Source organism: Tauraco erythrolophus, chromosome 14 (assembly GCF_009769465.1).
Source record: "Tauraco erythrolophus isolate bTauEry1 chromosome 14, bTauEry1.pri, whole genome shotgun sequence".
In the NCBI taxonomy this organism is placed as follows: domain Eukaryota; kingdom Metazoa; phylum Chordata; class Aves; order Musophagiformes; family Musophagidae; genus Tauraco; species Tauraco erythrolophus.
The window spans coordinates 19,530,505-19,556,161 of NC_141478.1; the positions used below are offsets into that span (position 1 = coordinate 19,530,505).

Here is a 25,657-nt window from a genome sequence, read left to right on the forward strand (position 1 = left end):
CTTTGACATTAAACCACTTATAACTCGGCATAAGCGAAAAGTAGTTTCAAGGTTCACAATTAATTAAACGTTTTTTGTTCACCGTTTTAAAATTCAAAATCTAAAATAAATAAACAGATGGAAAAGTTACACTTGAATTACAGAATATCAGACCTTTATCAAATTTAATCTGAATGCCTCAACTTTCAAACTGAACATGGTAACAAGTCCTCTTTGATCACTTTCAGAAGGGAGAATATAGTGTTGGAAATGCAGATTATCTTCTCTACATAGTCCTTCTTCCAGGACAACGCGCCATAGGTGTATGGCACGGACAATATGGCAAATGTGCATACGGCCTTGCACTTCCCCAGTGCTCAGTCACTGCAAACCTGTTAACCATATTATTCAAAACGAAAGTGTAAGCCATTAAAAAAAAAAAAAAAAACACACAAAAATCTCAGAAGGGCATCTTGTATATTCAAAAGCATACAATATTATTTAAGCAAATGATGCTGCAATAATGTCCAAAAATTAAGATGGTGTGTTAGAAAGACAAAATCTGGAGATAAAACACAGAAAAAAAATCAAGTTAGTTTTTAGTTAAGTTTAGAGACATCTTCTCTGTCTTGAAACCAACAATGTGATATTTTGATTTATGAGTTGGTAAAACAATGACAACACAAAGTGAAGAGAAACCTCTATCACTGTAGATGAGTACGCCGCATGGGAAGAACTATATGTAGGTGAGAAGTAGTAAGATTAATAGCTTGAAATTTAACAGTAAAACATGCAACCTTATACAATTGTGGAATAAAAAGTTCTCCCATAAGTAGAGAATCTAATATTTGCAGATTCAAAAGTAGAAGACTCTAGTAAGTCACAGAAGGATCATGAGTCATCATGAAAGAAAACACAATCCTGAGGAGCATTAGCAAGCATTCCCAGAATGGTTAGGGAAGGGAAGCATTTTTACACAATTTTATAAAATGCTCATCGATTGGATTACCCAGATCTCTGTCACCTATGTCCTGAACTCAGTAAAGATTGGCATTAGATTATGCAGAGAAAAAGATTATTCCTCTGATCTACCCTAACAGGGAATCTTCTTATCTGAAGATAAGATTAGGAGTGTGGCTTTTCAGCAGCGCAAATCAAGATAAATAAATAAATACATAATAACAATGAAATAAAATGAAATCTGGTCTATAAATATAGCAGAGGAAGAAAAGGGGGGAGGGAGTGGCTAAGTGAGCAAAAGGAAAATACGGGCCTAAGAACAAACAGGTGTGAAACAATCACAAATTAATTTAAACTGAAAAACTCAAAAGTTTTTTCCCAGTTAAATTCTGCAATGAGTTTCTAAAGGAAATAAAAAACCCTGTTGAGATGGAGTATAATAAATTCTAATATACAACACGGAGAATTCTTCTAGTCTCATGCTATCATTCTACTAGGTAAACATTTACTTCAGCCTAACAAAAAGATCTTCCCTGAAGAGATTTCTATCACAAAAAGAAAACCTAAGTAATCTGCAGTAAGAACACAAAGTGAAATTTGTTTCAATTTTGCAATATTTAGAGTCATAAAGTAAATAATTGTTTTTAAAACTTATTTAGAAAGTGCCTAACACTTTCTTAGTGACTGCTCTCTCAAAGACAGATGACATGGATGGGGAAAGACTGTTCCATATAAATGCAGCAATGCATAGCATTTCTTCTTTGTCGTGATACACATCTCACCGTAATTCACTTCTTCAAAGTACTGTAGAATTGTATTTTAATGTTAGTAACCACAATTTTAGTTTATTTGGTTACTATTTTAAAAGTACACATGAACAGCATTTATTTAACAGACAAGGTAATTCAAGATTTAGATCTGAAGAACTAAAAAGTTTCAGAATTGATAAGCACATACCAGCCTTACGATGATTTATGTCTGTGGTGAATTATACATGGGGTGACCCTGCTCTCACGTTCTGGTATTATAGAAGGATAAAGGACGTCAACCTAATAAGGTAGATTTTCTGACAAAAATGTAAACTGCTGAACAGTCCACATCTCTCATATAACAACCAGAAACTCCATAGACCAAAAACCAAGGAAATATAACTGACAGTACTCTCCCAAGAATAAAGCAAATTACTAGAACTCGTATACTACACATACATACTGTTTAGAGCTCAGAAATGGAAGATGCTACTATTCTTCAAAAAATTATTCCAGTCAAAACCAACAATGGATGCCACCGGCACCCAAAGGCAAGCAAGCTGCTGCAGAAGCCGGCATTTGCAGGGTCTGGAAGTGCTGGCCTATGTGAGACTAAGTGGAGATACCAGCAAAGCTTCTATCAGCATTGGCCCGTAGCAGGGCTTCTTAGCTCCCGCACAGCACATGTTGATACAGTCATACTGCTTACAGGATCCGAGCCAGTTCACATAGCTTGCTGCAGCATGTGTCAAAACTTTTCACTCCATTTCTTCTTGGTTTTTCCTTTCATCTTGCAATTTCTGGCTGTTCTGTCAACACTTAAGACTTCAAAAAAGGAATGCAGTATGGCTTTGGAACAAATATCTTTTGAGATATCCAGCTACTTAAAAATGAAGTGAGGGCTTCATGGCCAGATCTTATTCATAGTTCTGGATCAGAACTATAGGAGAAATCTATTGAAGAATAGATTGAAGAATAAGTGCAATGTGCATTAAGCATTTCATATTTCTACGTGTCCCATACATTTCAAAGACTGTCGGCTTTAATGTCTTACTATTTTTACTGCTCACTTGCAATCTAGCAGCATTTTAGTATTTCAGTGCTTTGGAATGGATTTAGGATACTTTTTTACAGACTTCAATTTCTGTATTCCAATAAAATGAATTTTTATTCTTGTTTTGCTTGCTTAATATTTTTACTCTCATAAACACAGTATTTTCAGTAGACAGCTTTTGAATCCAACAGCAAAAACATAAACCACAAGAACTACATGCATGTGAAATAACAATGAAGTCATTAAAATCAACATTTCTTAGTTATCATATATACAACGTTCAGGTACTGCAAAAGTAAAAGCATTCATAACGTGACACAAAAAAGCCCTTACTCCAAAAACAAACACTGAGTTTGAAAAACTTCTCACATACAATAACACGGGCTGATCACAACTAGTCGAGTCCAGGGTTCATCTAAGTCTGAGAGAATTTTAAAAAATGAATGAACAAAAAGAGCACTCTACTCCCAAAGAGACACTTGAGTTAGTAATTTTAATGCTGGTAGCATTTAGAACTCCAGTTTCTCCAAAAGGATTCTTGATGACAACTCTAAATTCTCTCAAGCTAACGTAGCTTAATGTGCAAGGAGGCTTTCTCAAAGTAAAAGATTTTTTTCAAACTTCTCTTTCTAAATGTTTAACCCACAAATGCTTTACCTCGTATTGTAGAAAACAGATTTGTCTGACTTCTAGTTTTTAATCATTAACTATGGGTTACATAGGTTCTGAATGATCAGTTTCTGTTCTTTGACCTTTCCAATTCTCATGTATTACAATTTCACCAAAAAGTAATAGAATATTCTGAAGGAGAGATTTGTGTTCTTTGGTAGTCTGAGCCCTATTTGTTCTAATCAAAAACTAAATCTCTGGGAGGTGGAGGGAATCTCTCTACCATCTAACGACAGGATATGCTTACTACAGCTGTAATGCTTGTAGTGCAACAAATAACATATAAGGAAACTTTGTTCTCTCTCAGTCTTGACATTTTACACTTTTAATTAACAAACAAACAAATATCCAACTCAGAGAACTATACTCCAGCTCTTTGGCCAATATAGCCGCCAAAAAAGCACACACTGTGCTATTAAGGACCTGCTTTTACTCCAGCCAAATTTTCTCTAAAATAAATTAGCACCTTCACCAAAAGCTTTGTCTGAGCCTCAGCGAGCCTCGTCCAAGTAACTCCAGTTGTATTACAGCAGACAAAATCCTTACGTATGTCTATCACACAAAAACTGGAGCCACAACTGTTAACTACTGTTCGGAGGCTGTGAGCATTCTTTGCATTTCATACTAGACGCACCTTCTGTTTGCTCATACTACAAAACACACCAACAGCTCAGCCTCTAAGTGACACCAATAGGTATTACTACATCCAGGACCTTGCTGCCAAGGAAAAGACAACATTTTATCATTTGTCAGGAAGAAAGGATTTGCTAACTACTGTTTGATCTGAATTGCAACCGTAAGGCTAATTAATGCAAATTTCCAAACTCTAGTCTTCAGTGACCAAGTCAGCATCTTCTCAAGAGGCAAAACATGGAAGTCTAGCTACATTAAGAAGTCCCCTGAATAAAGACTCATTCACTTGCTTTATGTTATGCTTACACCATCTATTCCTCGTTCAGAAATTTCCAAACTTACTCAGGTACCTCAAAGGTGCAAATACAGCTCCTTTTCCTGAAAACGGATAGATTTTTTTTCCTCTTCCCCTTGTATGCATCTCTAAAGATAGAGATTGAACCTTGAATCTGAGGTCTTAGTAGTGACCTACTCTCCTACTGCAACTTTCACAAGAAAAATGTTGGTCCATCTTGAAAATAATATTCGGTTTCATGTGACAGGTCTTTAACTGGACACACTGATGGCAACAAGCTGATTTGACATAATCATGAAAATGCTCTCTGAATACAAATGTAAATTATCTCCATCTCTGTGTGGAGTACAAGCACAGTGGCTACAATCACTGAAGTTAACCAGAAACTAGGTAACAATGGTTAGCACAGCTTATCAGCAGGGTTTATTTCCTCCAGCTCATTGCCTGAGGACCCCAAATACAGGGTTTATAACTGCTTCGGGCACAGACACCTAATTTCTCTTTAAGTGCTGGCAAAAAGAAAATACATTTGACTTTTAAAGACTACATGAATATACTCACTGATGTTTTACAACATCTAACTACTACAAAGTCAGCTGACAATGTGGAAGGTACCAGTTCTGTACTGTGGGCCAGTATGCAGTCTCATCAACTTTCTAAACAATCTGATCACAAAGCCAAGCATCAGACTAAGCACATAGGGAGAAGGCAGAAACATGTGACAAGAAGCGGAGAAAGGAAGTACTCTTCTTTCATCACCAGCAGCACAAACCGAAACCAGTCTAAACATAGAGCAATAGCTTTACAAAAGTATTTCAACACTGGAGCACTTACAGCACTTTGAATTCAAACTTCCGAATTCAAAATTCCCAGAATCTTCTGGGATTTCCATTAAAAAAAAAAATCTTTTTGAAATTGCAGCAATTGTTCCTCCTTAAAAACAGCCCTATCACATTTTGTTATTTGCTTATATTTTCATATTTTGGGACTCCAACTAAAGAAAATATTCCTGTCTACTGTCAAATCACTAGCCAACATTTTACATGTAGTAAACCTCTCAATCTTCCAAGTGAACAGCTCCCACTGGTTCAAAAAAGCTAGGATTTAACCAAGATGATGCCTTGAACATTACCTATTGCATAATTTCCAGATACTTAAGGAAGTTTTAAAATTACAGCTATTAGAGAAAGTTTTGATATTTTACTTTATATAAAACTGTATCTGTCCAGAATCAGGTAGAGAAAAATCTATTCACATTAAGAAAACATGAACCACAAAAGCCCAGCTCTCCTTCCCTTATTCTTTGTCTTCTTCTCTTTCTCAAGGGGGAAAAAAAAAAAAGTACTAAGTAAGTGAGAATTTGCAACACAACTCACTTGTCATTATCTTTTAGAACCACAGTTCCTGTTGGGCAAATAGCCATTTTGGGGAGTAATGCCCACATACACTTTACTGTTGCTGATCAGTAAGCCAAATAAAATGGTCTTAAAATATCTTTATCAACAATCTGGTCGAGGGGATCGAGTGCAACCTCAGTAAGTTTGAAGATGACAGCAAGTTGAGTGGGAGTGTTGACCTGCTTGGGGGTAGGAAGGTTCTACAGGGGGATATGGACAGGCTGGATTGATGGGCCAAGGCCAACTGTACGAGGTTCAACAAGGCTAAGTGTTAGGTCCTGCACTTGGGTCACAACAGAGGCTTGAGGAAGAGTGGCTGGAAAACTGCCTGGCATAAAAGGACCTGGGGATATTGGTCAATAGCCGGCTGAATACAAGCTGGCAGCATGCCCAGGTGGTCAGGAAGGCCAATAGCATCCTGGCTTGTATCAGAAAGTGTGGCCAGCAGAGCTGGGTAAGTGATTGTGCCTTTGTACTTAGTGCTGGTGATGCTGCATCTTGAAAACTGTGTTCAGCTTTTGGGCCGCTCACTTTAAGAAAGACACTGAGGTGCTGGAGTTCGTCCAAAGAAGGGCAGTGAAGCTGGTGAAGGGTCTGGAGCACAAGTTTTATGAGGAGCGGCTGAAGGAACTGGGGCTCTTTAGCCTGGAGAAGAGGATGCTGAGGGGAGACCTTATCACTCTCTACAGCTCTATGAAAGGAGGTTGTAGCGCGGTGGGGGATCAGTCTCTTCTCCCAAGTTACAAGTGATAGGACAAGAGGAAACGGCCTCAAATTGCACCAGGGGAGGGTTAGACTGGGTATTAGGAAAAATTTATTCACCAAAGGGGTTGTCAAGCATTGGAATGGGCTGCCCAGGGAAGCGGTTGAGTCACCATCCCTAGAAGTATTTAAAAGAGGTGTGGATGTGGTGCTTAGGGACATGGTTTAGTGGTGGACTTGGCAGTGCTAGGTTAATAGCTGGACTTGGTGATCCTAAAGGTCTTTTCCAACCTAAACAATTCTATGATTTTATGAAAACTCATAGCTGAACAAGGATTACAAGATAGTCTTACCAAATTTAATACTTATTTCAAAAGTTTACTCCAGGGAACAGTTAGGACAAAATGAAAATATCAAACTCTAAAATTTAAACAAGTTCTATGTATTCTGGATGTAGACTTTTCATCAAAATAGCAGTGGCAGCAACTTGACCTGCAGTAGAAGAAATCTGAAGGTAACTAAGACTGCTTTCAGAGCTTGTTTGCTAACTCAGAATTCCAAGTTCTTTGTTATAAAGTCAGAAACCAATCTGGAAAACCTCTGCTTAAGAGTGAACTCTGTGAGAAACAAAAACAATTCAGGAACACATTTACGGAAGTAGAAATACTAACCAAGTGTAGCTGATGAAACTGTGTTACGCCAGGAGTAAACAGGAAGCATGAAAAAAAAAGTAAAGCAAAGATAAAAGCATAAGACTACCTTTAGCAAAACCCAGGGCAAGGTCAAAGGTCAAATGCATTCCTTACAAACATTATTTGGACAAGAGAATCTGGGTATTTCTTATCCAACTTGATGTCTGCCAAGAAAGTGGTGTTCACTAACAAGTGCTAGGAGGAAGACTGACAAACCTATTGGTACTACTAGCAGTTCCAAAAAGAAAGAACTGCTGCCAAGCAGAAGACAAAGGAAAAGGCATTTGTCCACCACCCTCTTAGAAACTACTGTTAAAGCTGAGGGACAAGTAACGCTTGGCAGCTTTGAGAGTCACAGACAGTGCTGCAAACAAACTGAAGAAAAGGCTCAGATTCATCGAATGCTCTACCGGAACATTTGCAAGCTGTAGAACAAAGCAAGCTGTTAGTTACCCTTCACTTCAATTGAGACATTAACTGCTGGTTTTTCTCTTTCACCTTATTAAAGGGAATGAGAAGAAGAGAACTTTAACACCAAACCTGTGAAAACACAGAAACATAACCAAAGGGGTTTTGATCCTGAGCTAAGAGGAGAGCAGAATATTTAAATAACAAAAGAAAATATGCTTAAGAGAGCTCCCTCTTAATGTTATAAGAAACATGGAACTTACCTGGAGCATAGACAAAGGTTCTTTTTCCTTTTCCCAGTCCACCACTTAAAAAGCACCCACAGAGGAACCTACATCTTCCAAACTTACACCTCACTGCACAATTAATGACCATCCCTCTATGTTTCAGATTCTGTGTTTTCAAGCACAAAAGTACAGAACAGCCACCTCTTCTGGTCTGTTCACGGTTTTCCCCATCATATAAACTAACACCAAAGGTACAAATTACCTCATGCTATTATCACTCAAATTCTAAGCTCACGCTGAAGTCTTCACATCTTGCAATAATTAGTAACCATAAAAAGAGAAATAATAGGCTGCATTTCAAATTAGAATAAATCAAAAGCAATTCTAAGCATTACAAAATTATAATAATTAAATAGTTGGCCTGCATTTCCACATGGCCAACAACTCAGAGAGAATGAAAGTTTTAAATAAATTTAATTTCCCATTTTTCCATATATTTCTGTGCATCTATTTACTTACATGATGATTTTAAAGAGGTTTTAGTTTAGACAGTGTTTGCTGCATCTAGGAACAAAACAAACACAAAACCAAGAGCCTGCAAGTGTTTGTCAGTAAGACAGAGTAAATGCAAATAATAATTAATATATTCAAAATCTTCCCTTTTGAGTTAAAATATAGAGAAAAAGAAGAAAGTTGTCATATCTCAGGGAGAGAATGCAGTCTTTAGTGGCCCAGCAAATATTTTTGAAGAATTTAAAATATTCAGTGTTATTAAAGAGTTTGGTTTTCTTAAATAGGAGTTAATTTAGCCTGAAACCACCAGTTGCTTCTTACCGATCACTTAAAACATTCATTTTTGAGATGTAAGCTTGTCTAAAATAACTAATAAATCACATGTATTAAAATGTGAAAGGCCTGTTGCAAGTCATCATTAAGTAAAACAGAATATTGAACAACTGAGTTTTCAATTAATATTAAGTTTGTATCACTAATGAAACAGCCCAAACAGTAAATGCTTTTTACTGAGGAAAACTGCATGTTTTCTAAGAAAATAAAAACTATCCCTGTATCTTAAATAAGACTAAAAGAAGAGACTGGAGACACATACAACTAAATTTACAAGTTACTTTCACGAAACGGAAATAAATTATGAAGTGATAAACTATAAATACTGCTCCATTTTTCTCTCTGTCACCATAGTAATTTAAACTCTCAGAAACAGAAAGAGGAACTTGATCTTGCAATTAATCCTGGTTTGTTTATTTTATACATATACAATACCGAGCCACTGACTGCATGGATGCATAAGCAATACTCCAATGTAAAACTGACTAGCAGACACAACAAAACAGGTAATCCACTATAAATGCTTCAGTATTTTTATATATACATAAATATATATATTTCAGTATTTATAGTATATACTCTAAATATTTCAATATTTCATCTACATGTGTCTGAAGCACAAGTAACTTCTGTATAACAATTATTTATTTGCAAAAGTGGAGTAATCCTTACAAAACATCACAGTTAACATCAAAGAGAAATTACAGGGGAAATTATGTTAAATGTGCATTTGTATTTATATAATGCACTATATAAAAGGTAAAATGGGACTGCAAAGTAGCAGTAAGTTTTCCAGCCACTTACCACCGCCTCCTAAATTATCTATGGAAAACAGGTTTTTCTAGAAGGGGAACAAAGCAAACACTAAAGAGGTCTCATAAATCCACTTGGTTGGCTCAGACATGAAGACTGTCAAATCTCCAAGAATGGATTTTTTTTTCAGATTTTTACTCCAGCTTCTGGAAACCAAGGAGATTTTTAGGTCTTCTCACTTTGAGGTAAGTGGGACAGCTTTGATCAAAGGCCAGTATAAGGACAACTCACTAGATGGGAAAAAAACACAACAAAACAGGTTAATAAGAGAAGTTCTCAACTTTGCCACAGTCAAAGGACTTTCGAATTTGGAAAGTGTAGTAAATACTCCTATATTCCAAGAGATGGAATATAATAATAATAATAATAATAATAATAATAATAATAATAATAATAATAATAATAATAATAATAATAATAATAAGAAGAAGAAGAAGAAGTAGTAGTAGTAGTAGTAGTAGTAGTAGTAGTAGTAGTAGTAGTAGTAGTAGTAGTAGTATTTAGCACTGGGTTGAGGGTAAAAGCTTATAAGGTTATAAAGGTCCTTTTTCTGACCTTAGCAGACAAGACTGGCCCTGGACAGAACACATACACAACTTCCCAGAATTTCCGTAGTCTTCTCTTTCCATATCAGCTTGGAAATTATGGGAGATATCTGAGTTTGTCATCCAAGAACTGCCTCCATGCAGCTGACAAATCTATTCTAATATAAGTAAACAGGAAGCTGTCTTCTAAGGCTTAGATTTAAAACAAACAAACAAAAAAGGATTCCTGAGAAAGTGCTGTGTATAGATCTAAGAGAAAGATTGCTGTGACAAATTAAAGAAAGGTGGAGATGGGACAGAAGCTATATAAAGTGACTACAGCACACACTGTAGCTTCTTTTTGAGGAACAGGAAGACAAGGAACAGCTCTAGGCAACTCCAAAGAGAAAACACTCGACTCCTGCAAGAATAGATTTAAGCATCAGAGTCAAGCAAGAAAAAGTAGAATAAGTAAAAGGTTGCACAAAAGATCATTAAAAAGCAGAAGGCAAGAATATTATCTTACTATTTTAAAAAGCAGAGACTGTAACAGCACAGTTTCCCCCCAAAACGTGTTTTGTTCTGTCAGTCTTTAGCACACGCATTCAGCTTATCGACAGACAGAAACCACCAAACCCATGGAAGGGAGCAGTTGATTTTAGGGCCTGGGTCCTATCTGTTTGGGTTTTTTTGTTTTTTAAGCATCATGATCTCCAACACAATGGTTCTACCTCATTGCCAAATGCAGGTAATCATTGATATTCCATCACGAATTTCAACAATAACAAAAGCCCACAGATAAGAAGGAAGAAGGTATAACTGTTGCCCAGACTGCTAAAAGGAAGAATTGAACAATCAACTCAGAAGCGTAGCTAAACCTTCAAGTACAGTGATGTCTCATTGCCTGCAGATACCTCAACCTTCCTGCTTTGTTGTTATTTGACAACTTAGTGATCTCCTCTCTGTGTACAAGGTCCAAACATTTTAAGACAAGGATAAAAAGCAAAATTGACCTTACATGAAGTGCTGTCAAATGGACACAGTAAACAAGGGGAATATACTTTAACCTAGTCTTTAGGCATCACTTCTCACAGAGTCCAGGGAGATTTTCAAACCTAAAAAAATTACTCTTCAACTAAGACAATTATAAGTTTCAAAGTTTTCTATGGTTCATGAAAGTCTATTCCTCTGCTACTTTCTCTTAAGTAGTAGTAACACTTCCTGGTAAGCATACCTGACTGCATTTTTGCAATCTGCCACTCAAACAGAACACAAATCTTCCACTTACTTTTTTTAATTGTTTCAAAATAAAAAACAGATTTTGAAGAGATTTTGAAAACATTTCTTTATGACAATCAAAAATGCTGGAAATATTTTGTCTTGTACAAGGTTCATCTCCTTAACACAAGTATCTCATCACATGTTATACAACTGAGGAAGATTCAACTATTAGCACATAATCACAAACTCCTACAACTATAAATGTATACAAAACACAAAAGCTCTTACTTGAAGATTTGGAAAATGCTGTCATATTCTTCTGCTCAGAAAAAGGATGGCAAGTCAGCCAGAGAAATAAAAGGAAGGAATCACATGTTGTAGGAAGCAATATTATCATTCAACAGTAAGTTACTACAATGTTTCTGAACAGAAAAACCATAGATATTATCACTGGTAATTACAAGATTTGATCAAGTCTTAGAATAGCAGAAGAATGAAATTTAACATTCTATTCTTATTCTACTTTACCAAATTTTATTTCTCCCTACAGTGTCAACTGAATAAAATGCAGAATTATTCACTTTCTGAATAAATAACGTATTAGTTATAAAGTAAATAAAACCAGCTTCGACAGCCCACCCCAAAAGCTAGAAGATATGTGGGAAAAGCTAGAACATTACTTTAGTACTTATAATGGGTTAAGTTACAATATCCTGTAGCAAAACCAGGATTAATTTCTGCAAAGTGAAAATATATTAGAAAGATAATAAAAAAACACAACACTTCAGTATGATCCAGAAGCTTCTGAATTCTGGAAACACAAAGACAGCAGCACTTGATGAACCACAATCTGAGAATCAATATGCATATAGGGGGATAGAGTTATCTTCAGTCAGTATGAAGAAAATACATTTTCTTAAATCAGTGACTATCACACACACTAAAGATATTAACAAGGTCGGAATTCAATGAAGGTACATATTACAACATTTTTCTTTAACTTAGTCTGACTACAGCAGAAATCAAGCACAAGACAAACCCTTCAAGCACAGACTTCTGACAGAAGCTAAGTGCTCAGACTCTTAGAATTGTTCCAAAAGCAGTTGAAAGCTTTATTTTCTGCAAAGCTCTTGAAAAACCACACCTATAAAGCTGCTAACGTTACACATCCTAAAACCCAGAAGTTTTCTCAGAGGAAAAATAAACCTCACAAGCACTCACTCTCTCCTCTCCACAACTGGTGATTTCTGCAACCCCTGTAAGATGCTGACTCCGTTTTATTTTACGGTAACCTAATTACAAAAGCTTCCAACACAAGCAGCTGGAAGTCTATACAGTCAAATCAAAGGCAGAAAACACCAAAACTGAAGAACACACAAAGAACTGGTTGCGAAACTTGCACGCCCGAATTCTATTTACTGCCTCACAGTAATGTTATATCACCTTTCCCCAACGGATAGGCAAATATATTTTCTAAACAGAGTGCAAGAAAAACAAAACTTTAACAAATAAGCAAAACAAATAAGCAGATTTGTGTATTTCTAGGGGACAGAGTTCTTCAGTGTGTGTTTACTGACTGACCTTTTCCAAGTTCACAGCAGTTTCATTTACTATTTTCAACATAAGTGGTCCTAAAGTAAACTGTGCTAGAGGTACTTTAAGCATGATGTCACCTGTGTAGTTTCAGAAAAGGATTAGAAAATTTAATATTTAAACAGATGGCAGCCAGGGAGCACTACAGCTCTTAATATTGCCAGGAGTAGTTCAATATTTGTTTGCAACAGTGAGAAATAATTTCTGCGGATGGGCCAGAAGAATCAAGCTTGTTGCGGCTTACACAAAACTCAGGAAAAGATTTCACAATCAGAATAATCAGGTAATTCTACTAGCTCATTAAGAATACAATTCAATTTATTCAATGCAAGTGAGACTGACTGTTCAAAAACTTTTTTTCTGCAATATTATCTTAGATAGGTTCTTAAGAAAGCTGAAGTTCTGTATACATAGCTGATCACGGGTCTGGAGCAGTTAATTTATTTGAAATATGACTGAAAACCTCATGCAATATGTTTCTATTTACTGCCTCACTTTGATGACAATACTACAATTTCATTATACAAGTAGAGTCTCTTCAAAGCTGCAACATTTTAGTTGTGTAGCATAAACACTTAGAACCCTTACAAATTATTTTGTTAATTCACATAAGTGTAACATTCTTACCAGTAAACCAAAGTCTTTATTCTGTATCTAAGTCTAGTAAATTATTATCTCAAAATTCTGTCCAATTTCTAATACAACTGACACACAAAAAATATGGTTATTTTATTTCTTCTCTGCAATATCAACTGAAACCAAAGACACTCTCCTTCCACAGAAGCACTGCATACCTGTAATCAAGCACATCATATTCTTTTGCATTTTTCCTAGATTCTTTATTGCTACATGATCATCTATACTGATATAATGACATACCTGCAGCATCAGTAGCTATATCTCTATGTTCATCTGTATGACTCCAGAACTGAATGTGGAATTCAAGACACAGATGTACCTTGAATTTGTGCAACAGGAGGACTGTTCTCTGGTTTTGCTGAGTTCCAGTCCTCAGCAAACAGTACCTAACATCGCATAAAACAACCTGAACTTTTTACCATCCCAGTCTTTGTACTTCTTACAAAGGAGGCACAAAGTCCCAGCAAGAATCACGCTTCACATGCTACCAACTGTTAGAATGCAGCAATTTTTGCAGTCCTTATTGAAGTTTTACAGTCTGAAAGTATAACTAAAAGAAAAGCAAACTGCTTGACTTGCTTTCCTTTTTTCATCAATTAAGGGTTGCGTGTATATGATTTAGCAGCAGATATCAGGGCTCCAAACAACATTCACAGCCTTTGTCTTGAAAGGTTAATTTAGAACTCAGGAATATATAAAATTAATTAAAATCATGTCTTGTCATAGGCCAACAATGTAAAACCTAGAAGCAATGCAAAACCCACAAGATGTTCCTTCCATATTACTCATAGCCAAGACAAACAATGAGAGGTGGAAACAACAGCAACAGGACATAACATTGCCTAAAAGAGTTATTTGATCAATGTTTTACTCAGGCCAAAAAGCACTGTAGATCACTGTGCAAGGTAATGTTCCTCAAATGGTCTTTTTGGCCAATACGTTTAGTCTATACAAAGTGTCATGATAGATGTGAGGTGAATGGGAATCTATACAAAACACTCATGGGAAAGAAAAAGAAAAAACGATAAATTAGAAAATACTGACACTGCAGAGAAATTACTACAAATTACCAGAGAATTGAAACCAAAGAGACAAAAAGAGACATTAGAAGCAGAAAAAAAAGGGAAAAGGGAGAGGTTTTAGATAATAAGAGATGGACAATAAAATAAAGCAGAAAAAATACACCATGGTCTCCTATAAATCTGTAACAGCAAGATGACAAGCAAAAGGAACTAAACCAGAAAGAGCAAGCAAGAATAGCAGCTACAGCAGATTGTTCTTCATCATAAGAAAAATGTTATGACAAAATACACACTAACATTAATTGATTCATGTGAACATCTGTCTCCATGTCCACTATCTTTCCTCCTTGTATTAGCCTTCTGTTCAGCACGTGGAAACCAAATTACTGATATCCTAATTCAGACTGATTCTGCAGCTATCAACTTTTCTTTCCAAATATTAAATTCTACCTAGCTTCACAGTATCTGTCAGGTAAGCCACGCTGAGATTTTACTGATGTTCTTCCAATGTTAGTCTCCCTACATGATTTTAGGACTATTTATTCATTATCAGGTCTACTACTGAAACCTGTATCATCTTATGCTTCCAGTTGGTCATAACTGGTCACTTCCAAAATCTTTTGGGAGACAGACAAAAGGAGAACAAAGTTATTTTTAAGTTGATAAGCAATTAAATCTATTTGCTCTTTTGCCCTTATGTTTATGAAGAAAATGATACAAAAACTTAATCACAGTTTGTGAATGTAAACCCTTAATACCCTCGGGTGCTGTACAAAACCTACTCAAGCAGAAGAGACATAAAAGATTATTACTACTATTGAGCAGAGAAACTTATAAAAATTAATGTAAGCCACTGCTTCTTCAGATGCACAGAAGTATACCGAAACAAAAGCTGAGAACATAGAAGTCAGTCCATATAACACTCATCAAAGGCAGTTAGTAAAAAGAGGAGCTGCGAAGAAGACATCCTCATGCGTCAAGTATGTTCCAACAACTTCAGGGAAGGAAGGTGCTTGATCTTGCACTGGGAAAGGGCTGAAAACCATGGTGAAGTTTTACCACTACCACTCTCCCCCAAAGGTACAATCGCTTGTACTTCTACTAACCTGTACTACTACTAGCCATGTAGTCATAATATTTCCAACCACCACAAGACACAGAAACAGACATTTTCTTGCAAAAACTAGAAAAATTATTAAGATGTGTTTGCTAGTAATCATGATTTTAAATTGAGAAAGTCAGCAATGGACAGGAGACTACAAAATCTGTGTATATATAGATCTTCAAAACTCAATCAGATCAGTGATCTCATTTAACTTCCAAGTTAGCTCTGATGTAAGCAGAGAGGTGACTGCAGTCTTTCTATAGATATAAAGGGGGCATATAAGAAAGATGGAGAGAGACTTTTTATCAGGGTCTGTAGTGACAGGACAAGGGGCAATGGCTTTAAACTGGAAACGGGTAGGTTTAGATTGGATATGAAGAAGAAATTTTGATGAGGGTGGTGAGACATTGGAACAGGTTGCCCAGAGAAGCTGTGGATGCCCCATCATTGGAAGTGTTCAAGGTCAGGCTGGGCAGGGCTCTGAGCAACCTGGTGTATTGAGAGATGCCCCTGCCCATGGCAGGGGGGTTGGATTAGATGACCTTTAAAGATCCCTTCCAACTCAAACCATGACCTCCAGGGGTGACTTAAAACCTAAGTATTCGATGGTCCTCTTAGCAAGTTCTTGAATCACTTCTCTCTCTGAAATACACTGAATAAAGTGTAGGTAATTCTACTTTAAAATACAATTGAGCCCATTTTTGCTTTAACATGCAATTTCTTCTTTCAGAGAGTAAAAAAGTACTCAAGAGCTAGACTGCAACTTAAATGCAAAATAAGCAAAGTATATACTTTGTATTAACATTTCCATTTCTTCACTTAGAGCACTCCCAGTATAACTAACTGAAAAAGAAGCTTTTGTTGCATAAATTTATGCATTTGTAAAAAATGCTTGAGGATGAAATTTCCATATTATGCAGTGCTGACAACAAAAAATTTTATTACTAGTAAGGAGGACTCAAATTGTAGGTTCTTCTTTAAACAGTGAATTAATTCCAGCTTCCAGCAGAGAACACGATTGCTTGAGCCACCTGAACATACTCCCAACTCGCTTGATGACATTAGATCAGTCACAACAGGCAGTCAAGGCCAGAGAATATACCTGGCCAGTTCCCAGGCTGCAATTACACTTGCTGTTGACTGGCAAATTCCATAACCACTGAGTTCCAGGCTATTTTATTTTTTTTCCATCTTCAGAAATTACAAGGGTTACTACGAAGCTACCACGATGCACAGTAAGCAGCTGCAGCATGCTGCCAGTTACTAACTTTCAGCAGCCCTAGGAAAGTAGACCTTCATTTTCTGAGGGCTACTTCAGATGTTTTTAAAGAGAAGATATCTGCTAGATCTGAATGTTCCATATGACTGTCAACCACTACAGGGGACAGAAAACAAGAAAACCTGCCAGCAATTTCGGAGTTTGAGTACTTCTGAGAAGGGATCATGAGAAAGAAATATAACCAACACAGTACTCTCAATTCACTAAGACGACTTTGACACGAGGAAGTCCAATCAGCCACAGACAAATGCACCCTATATTTAACTAAAACATACTAGTGTAAGATACCAATCTTTCGAGTTATATAAACAGAAGAAGACTGAGTATCTGTACAGTATTTAAATGAAGACTGTTGCATTGCAAGGATGACTTTGAAACAACCTCCGACCAGAACTCAAATGCCTGCTTCACCAAGTCTTCTTGAAACACCTATCATTCTTGTCTCCACCACTTATTTCTGTAACGGGGATAAAAGTGCTTCTCTAGTCCATGTTAATTAAAGAATAATTTACATTATTAATTACATTAAAATAATGGAATAATTACATTAAAAATGGAAAGAAAGACTAGAATACTAAAAATGAGTCTTAACCAAAATTATTTAAGTATATATACTTTTAATTTTACTACCAAAATACAAAGACTGATTTCACATGTAGTTTTTCCCATCCGTAAAATGGTCCCACTCCAGTCATCACTGATACTTTAAAACATGCAGAGCACCATGCACTGTTATCTTCAAAAAAGGAAGATTATAGCCATCTGAAACTGGTAAAGAGCAGAGAGGAAAGCCTCAAACATGTACAGGTTTGTTTATACTTAGAGAGAAGGAGCCCTGAGATGTTTCATTCTGAGAGACAACTACTGTGTATAAAGCCACCTAAAAAATTCCTTGTAAGTGGAAGAATACAGGATACTGGTAATGCCCTTCTTCTGTCCTGCAGCATATTAACATCGTACAGCTTTTAATCTTTCACACAAAATTAACAGATTCCTCTCAGAATATTGGGAAGCAGTAGCAGGCTGACGAGGTATAATGTCTACCTTTTCAGATTTAATGTCTATTATATTTTCCCCCATAATTATGTGAGACTCAATCCTGAGACCCAAGTTCTTCGCAGTCCCACATCCCTGTGCAATGGAGAAGATGTGGTTCATACAGGGCCTCTAACAAGGAGCATTAAATTCAGTACGTGTGAATTTATAGCTTTGAGTTTTGGTTACAAAGTAACAGCATAGAACACTTCTCTAAACTACAAATCTGATCAAGCTCATAACGCAATATGTACGCATGTATATCTACACATACGTCAATGTATGTAATATGTATGCAGGTATATAGAGCCTGTGGTCCCAGCTACAGCAAACTAAACAGTCCATCAAGCAACTATCAGCTTAGATACGTGACATGAAGAACAGGTCTAAGACAACAGAAGACGAAGATGTTTTACCAAGTGCACATAAACCTCCCCAATGTACACTGTGAAAGGGAGAGAGCATAACAATAGGGTTCTGCCCCTAAAAAAAAACATGAAAAGCAGTTTATACTCAGTAACTTCTAAAAGAAATGAACTGTATGCAGTTAAAAAAAAAAAAAAAACAGACACAAACAAAACAACAAGAACAAACAAACAAAAAAAATGCAACCACCTGCTAGGATAAAACTTTAGAATACAAAATAAATTACCTCTGAGTAAAAGTATACATATAATTTTTCAGTACTGCAAGTAAGAGCCAGCAAATAAGCCACGGGGCGACAACGCAAGTCAGATGACAGGTCTGGAGATACATGGAACAGCTACAGTCACACACACAGTTGATAAAGGCCAACATGACAATTTTCAGACAGAATTTTGCGACACCAGCCAGATCCACCTAGGATGCACCAGGCTAGAGATGCACTTAACACTTAGAGGGAAAATGCACAGGCACACTACAACCGCATTCATGAGGCTCAAGGGGAGAAGCACAGGCTCCAAGGATCTCAGCCGAAGCATCACGCAGATTTTATGTAGTTTATACCGCTTTGAAAAGGCACAAACAGCCCCCTCCTCGCCTGCCTACAAAGGAAGCCGAGCTCCTTGACGCCCGTCGTTCTCTCACCCTCAGCAACACGGCACCGACATCTGACGGGCCCCACCTGCCTCCCCCTTTTCTCCATCCCCGTCCGCACCTTCCTCCCTTCTCAGACGCCCATGGCTGGGGCTGCGGCCTCGCCTCCCCGAGCCCCCCCCACCACCCGCCGGCGGCACCGGGGGCGCAGCGGCCCCCGCGTAACAAGGCGGGGGGGGCCGTGCCGGGGCGCAGCGGGGCGCCCCGCAGCCGCGCCCCGCGAGGCGGCGGCTCGCCTAGGTGGGGAGCGGCGCTGAGGAGAGCCCCCCTCCCCCGCCGGGCTCGCTCGGGCCTCCCACCCCTGTCCCCACCGGGGGCCGGGCTCGCCAGCCCTCCGCAACCGAGCGCTCACCAGGCAGCGGGGGAAGGCGGCGGACCTTAGTCCGGGTCTTTCCGCGAGGCTGAGGCGAGCGGCGAGCCGCCGCCGGGCGCCGCGTCCTTTCCTGCGGCAGCAACGGCGACGGCGGCTTGTCAAAGAGAAAACATGACGCGGGCGGGGAGGGGGGGGGGGGAGGGCGGCGGCGAGATCTCGCGGGGCTACCGCGCGGCTCTCGCGAGGCGCCCGCCGCTCCCCGCCTCCGCGCGCAGGGCCGCGAATGGCCGCCGGCCGCGCGCCTGTGTTGCACGTGCCGGTCCGCGGGCGGCGCTCCGCGGGGCGCGCGCGGCGCCGCCGTGACCAGCAGCGGCTGCGCGCGGGGCTCGGCCCGCCGGACAGGGCCGCGCGTCGGTCGGCGGCCCCGCGCCGCAGGGCAAAGGGCACGCCCAGCGCCCCCGCCCCGGCAGGAAGGCTTCCCCCTGCCCGGGGCCGGCCGCGGCGGCTCCTCGCCCTGGCCGGGTGAGCTGCAAAGCGACCACTGAACAGCGGGACTGCCGGCGGGGACGGGGAACGCAGCACCTCGCCGCAGTGCGGCCTGCAGCGGCCCAGCCAGAGGGGCAGCGGCTGGGCGTGCAGCAGCTTGGGGAGGCCAAGCAGCTCGCGACAGGGCCAGGAGGGACTCTGTGGCGAGAGCCGTGGGTGGAGAACTCGGGAAACAAACCGTCGGTGTGCAGAAGAAAAGGGCCCAAGCCCATCGCACAGGGCAGAGCTGCAGCAGGGGCAGCACGTGCAGCAGGGATAGATTTCCTCGGCTGAAAACCGTACCACAACAGTCGTTTATTTATTGTCTTAAAGCGTGAGGTATAGCAGACAGTTGGCTTTGCATAAGAGCAGCCTAAAAAAACAGGTCAGAGGTTTTTAATTTAGATAGGAAATATTTAATTTAGATGAGGATACTGAACAAATTAGATGTATTGGAAAGTCACTGAAAGGAAATGGATGTGTATGCAGGGGTAGAAAGTGTGTGGGAGAGGCAAAACAGGTCACACTGGTGGACGACGGGCATATTGGAAAAGAAAGCTCTGGCTTAAACCATTAAAATGAACAGCATAAAAACAAGAAGTCAAAGTGTTGCTGGGATTGAAATTCTGGGTCTAAAATAGGAAAAGTACACTGTCACGACTGAATTACACGCCAAGATGGTGGCAGCAACAATGACATGCTGAGTAAGATCAGTGAGGTCACACTGGCAAGAAACAAAACAGTGATAAATTTCAGTTATACCCAATGTCGATTGGTTATGGTCCATACGATAGTAGGGATATCATGACTGAATTAGTGTACATTGTTAATGACTTTCATTAAATAAATGGGAAAACTGACAAAAGCAGCAAGATAAAAACTTCTGTACAAGGAGCAATTGCATACACCAGCCTAAGGTGGGAATATAACGGAAGTTTACAAAGGGTGGTAACACAGATGAACAGGAAACAACTGGTTACTGTCTTTTCCAATAGTAGAGCTAGGGGATAACAAGCAGAACTAGTAGATGTCAAACTCAGAACAAGCAAAAGAGATTATTTCTTCATACACACATAATTAAGCTGTTGAACACCTTGCTGCAGGACAACATGTAGCAAAAATTTACCTGGGATCAAAAGGGTCTGGAGAAAAACAAGAAAGAAAAAAATAAATCCACCACAGACCACCAAAGACGTCTCCTCCGGTTGAAAAACGCCCTGACCCACAGACCACTGAAGGCCATAGAATATTTTGGGGACACATTACTACATGCTTGCTCTTGCCTTTTCTTCTCTAGGCATCTGCTGATGGCTGTCCTCAGACGCACAGTGCCACTGGACCAGCGTTCCCACCCTTCCATCTTTGTCCTCCAGTCCATCTTTACTGCATCTCTGCTCAGTATAAGCTCCCCTCTCGGCCCAAAGCACATGTCCTTAACGGTATATTCTGAGGTATAAAGTGGTTAGGGAGTTTACTAAGGGTAGAGCTCAGCTCTCTGGAGGGGCTGCTGCACTTCATGACACAAGTTCCAACCAAAATTGGATCAAATGACACTGGCAGCTTTGGAGGCCGATCCCAGCTCTTCACAGCTCATTATTCTGTGACCCTAAAAGGCTAATCATGGATTCATAATTCTTTGCAGCAGAATAAAACCCAAATGCCTTGCTTTGAAAATAGTCTTTGACCCACCCAAGCTAAAAAACACGAACATCACCAAAAATGGGGTAAATTATAAAACATTTTAAAGCATTCTTAAAGTATTTAAAAATATGCCAGCAAAGGATGCTATGTAAGAAATAAACTTGAAAAACTTTAAAAATTCAACAGATACATCAAAATACATTGAATTCAGAAACGTCCAGTAGATGTGCCATCCCACAGAACAGAAAGCAGAGTAAACACACGCTCAGTACTCTTCAGAACACACTAACATGCCCCATACCCACACACTTAAACTGCAGCATGAAGACAAACCTTATCAGTAACTGCAGGTTTTTAGGGCTTGCAGGCTCCACCAGCAACCAAGCGTTGTACAATTCTCAGGAATTTCTTAGGTTTGCAAATGTTTAGTGGTTTTAAGTTATGTACACTTGGATATTAAGTTCATAAAGCTGCAAGGTTTTCTTGTTTGGTTTGTCAAGTCTCGACACAGCCCATCACACCTTGCAGTACTGAAAGTCTAGGACTTTCATCTTGCAATTTGGCTGTATGCGGATGTATCTATGTTTCCACAGAAGCTCACTGATTTCGGAATCCAAGTTACACTGGAAACACTATGCAGGCACTCTCCAGGCTGGGACCTGAGGTGCCAAGAGCATGAGAGGAATCAAGGAAGCAAACTAATAGTAGTGTTCTAAATAAAAATCTTCGTATCATTTTGGAATATATATCTATTTAAACATCCATCACTACTATAATAGACTGTTGTAATCAAAGTACCTCATTCTCTAAGATGTCTTGAAAATCTTTACCACGTCATTTCCGATCATTACTGTTGTGAAACAGCATGCTGTCAACCAAAGGCAGAGGTAAGAGTGACAAGAAAAAAAAAAAGGAAAATCCAGTTTGGCATATCCAACCTTTATAACGTTTTCAGCCCATCGAGAGCTGTCAACATCCCCCAAAGGATACTGCAATTTATCTTAATGAATTCTCACATGAAGTTTGTTTATTAGATAGCAACTGTTAATATCAAAGATTGCTGTTACTATCATTAAATAAGTCTCGAACAGCATCTACAAGTCAAATGACTTCCCAGTTTCTCTGGGAGTCCAGGAGGGCTCTTTTAGAGCTGGAGCCCCCACTCACTGGGGGCTACAGTGCCTGAGCTACTATCTGCCCTTAGAGCCAGCTGGCACTCAGGATCTCCTCGACTCAAAGGCACCCAGGATGGCAAGTGACACAGGATGAGGACGCCTATTCCATCTCCTTGTACTAAGCAGGCAAGTACTGTCAAAATTCCTGTGAATCCAAACGAAGCCAACAGCATTCTAGTCTACAGCAATACCAGTAGGTCTAAAAATAAAAATCTAAATAAGAGGAACAAGATCTACATTTGCTCTGACATTGCCTATGGCTGTCACTAGAAATTAGCCCCCTCATTTGAGAGTCAAACTATCGTTAAATGAAAACATAGCACTTCCATCCTTTGGAAGTTGCAGAGGCTCCTGAAACTCTTTTGGGCACCCTGAGGACACACATCAGAGGAAAGACTAGTCCTCCAGACATCTGCAGCTGTGTATTAACAGCATGAAAAATAACAAGAAAAATTTGAGAAGAGTTTTATGGGAGAACCCCAGACACAGGGCAGGAAAACCTGAATTATAGCTCCTCAGTGGGCAACATCATTCATCACATCATCATCCTTCACAGCAAGCATAAGAAGTAGTCTTCAAGACCTTCTTCTACAGTTCAGCAGGTGATGACCTGACTGCAGAATATTTATGCTCAATTTCTATTTCCAAGACAGTCTCCGTCTTAGGTTCAAAGTATAGAGGGAAGCCAGGAGAAAGCCCATATGATTGGGCAGGTTTCAAGGGAAAGGAGGCTGTAGATACTACCTCCGTTAGCTCTGTGCTCCCACCTCTGTTTTAAAACAGACATCATCCCTCCTGATGACTGCAGATCTCTCAAGTCCCACCCCCTGGCTTTCCTCCTTCCCACTTTCACTTGGACCAAAGCAGATTTCTTCTGGCATTCAGCTCTACAAGACCTGTTCTACATCAATGATTTCCTATTATTTTACAGGAGTTCCTGCATTATTTATTAGTTTTAAATGTATTGTTACGTAATCCCATCAAATGTACTTTTAATTTTAGGCAATGATAAGAAAGGTATGATAATGAAAGAAAAATGCCTACTACGACATCAAGTCTTTCTTCTTCTAAAATTGTTCGTAATGATCCTTTATTTTTAGTAACCACATTTAACTCCTGATCCTCTTCTGATCCAGACAGTATACCAGGGCTATGACCAATTCCACTCTCACTATTTTTTGAAGATCTTTTTTTGTAATGCAGTGCCTAGGACAGGACCCAACATTCAGCATTATACTATGTTATTTATCTAGGGTTTGTTTTTAACTACTTCTCCACAATGCAGGATAATTTATGGATCGTTACAGAAAATTGGATTTATATACAAAATATCCCAATTAACTGTGTTTTGCTGTTACTGACATTTTTTTTCAACAGATATTGCTAACATTGGCATGCCTCGCTGTTGTCATGGCAATGAAACGAGTCTATATATCTTTGGATGTGGCTCAGAAATCATTTTATAAAGAAATGGGAGAACAATTAGAATAATGGACATTGAATGTTTTTGTGCCACCAGTTAATAAATGGTCAGTGGCAAAAGAAGAGCCCAAACCAGCAACAAAAGACACTGAACATAAGGTCCTTGATTGGATACAAGACACCAAATTGCTACTTGTGACCCCATCTTGCAATTAGAGCTGTGGGGGCATTCACTCTCAAGTGTTATTAAAATCACAATGATCTGCCTGTACAGCTACTGAACTAGACCAGGACCCAGATTTGCCCAAATAAATGCTGCTCTTAATGTTCTGAAATATAGGAGAAGAGTCTTGTATTGTATACTTTCTCAATAAGGAAAGGCCTTGAAACAATCGTTTCTCTGTGAGGCCTCATTCAAAGGCAAGATGCTTTTCTTGGCCAAGGAGTTCACAATTTACGTGAGGTAAAAAAAGAAGAAAAATATTTTAGAGAGGCAAGTTCAACCTTTAAAAGACGATGAAAGAAGCTGTATCAGTCATTGATCAGGTGGGGAAGAAGCAGTTGCAAACACTAAGAAACATGACTAAAGACAGCCTACACCAATCTATGAAAGTGTCTGGAAAAATTGATTGCTAGGCTAAAAATACCTTTCACCTATGTCTTCTGTATGTTACTCATGACAACACTAGCTCTTTTCCTGTGGCTCCAAGGTATATGAGGGGAGCTGTTATTAGAACATTTTGCTTCTGCAGGGATGCCAAATGTGGAGGCATTGAAATATATGCATCTGTGTCAGTCACTAATTTCATCTTCTGACTCATGTTCCGGAGTGACGGTTCTTCTGCATGGCACTTCCCATCCATACCAAGCTGAGCCATACTAACTGTTATTTATTAGAAAGCAATCTAAAGCCACATCCACACAGCCAGTTGGCTTTTACCCAGCACGAATCATTACTGCCACATAATCAGCGCCTTCAGAGCTCAGGATTGCAGGTGGCTGTGTCACTTCCCTTCTTCTACTGTTGGATCCCAACACGCTGTGAAATGCAGAGTAGGAATCGGTCTGAAGTAACCTCAAATGTAAGATCTGATTCAATCCCTCACCATCCCTCCCTTTCTTTAGCTAGCTGGTAAATTTTTCAAACTGTTACAAGCCAGTCTGAGTGAAACAGCATTCCGAACTTCAGAAATGCCCTTGGCCAGACCAAAACAGGAAATATGCCAGAGAGCAAATGGGAAAATACATGGGAAACAGGAGGGGTTCGCACTGGAAGACAATGAATGAGAATATAAAGGGGGAAATAAAATGATTATACATGAACAACTAAGTAATATTAAAATTCATACACAAGACTAATCCCCAACTAATCTATGCACGGGTACAAAACATTTTGAGCATATGTAGCAAGAAGGTTATTAGAACTTCAAAAGAATCACTAATGCCCAATAGCTCAACATGATAGCATCCAGTGCACAGCCAAAGTGCAGCTCAAATATTGTGTCATAATAATAATTATATGCATAAAGATACTAGGAAGAGTTAAACAATAAAAGGCCAATGGCCAAAGTACCATTTGTAGGATTACCACTGCCCTGCTGTACTCTTACCAGTTGTCCACAAGCCTTTAGGGCCTTATGAGTGAGTTTTGGTCCTCTGCTC

The 25,657-nt window shown here is 39.2% G+C and overlaps 1 protein-coding gene across 7 annotated transcripts in view; it reads right to left on the reverse strand.

Annotated features, from left to right (window-relative positions):
* Positions 1 to 19,372, reverse strand: part of HERC1 (HECT and RLD domain containing E3 ubiquitin protein ligase family member 1) — a 105,967-nt gene extending 86,595 nt beyond the window's left edge. For all 7 annotated transcript variants that reach the window (XM_086620400.1, XM_086620396.1, XM_086620399.1 and 4 more), the window contains exon 1: positions 19,272 to 19,372. The gene's annotated coding sequence lies outside the window, so the exon portion shown is untranslated. The remainder of the gene's footprint in view (positions 1 to 19,271) is intronic.
* Between the last annotated feature and the right edge of the window lie 6,285 nt (positions 19,373 to 25,657).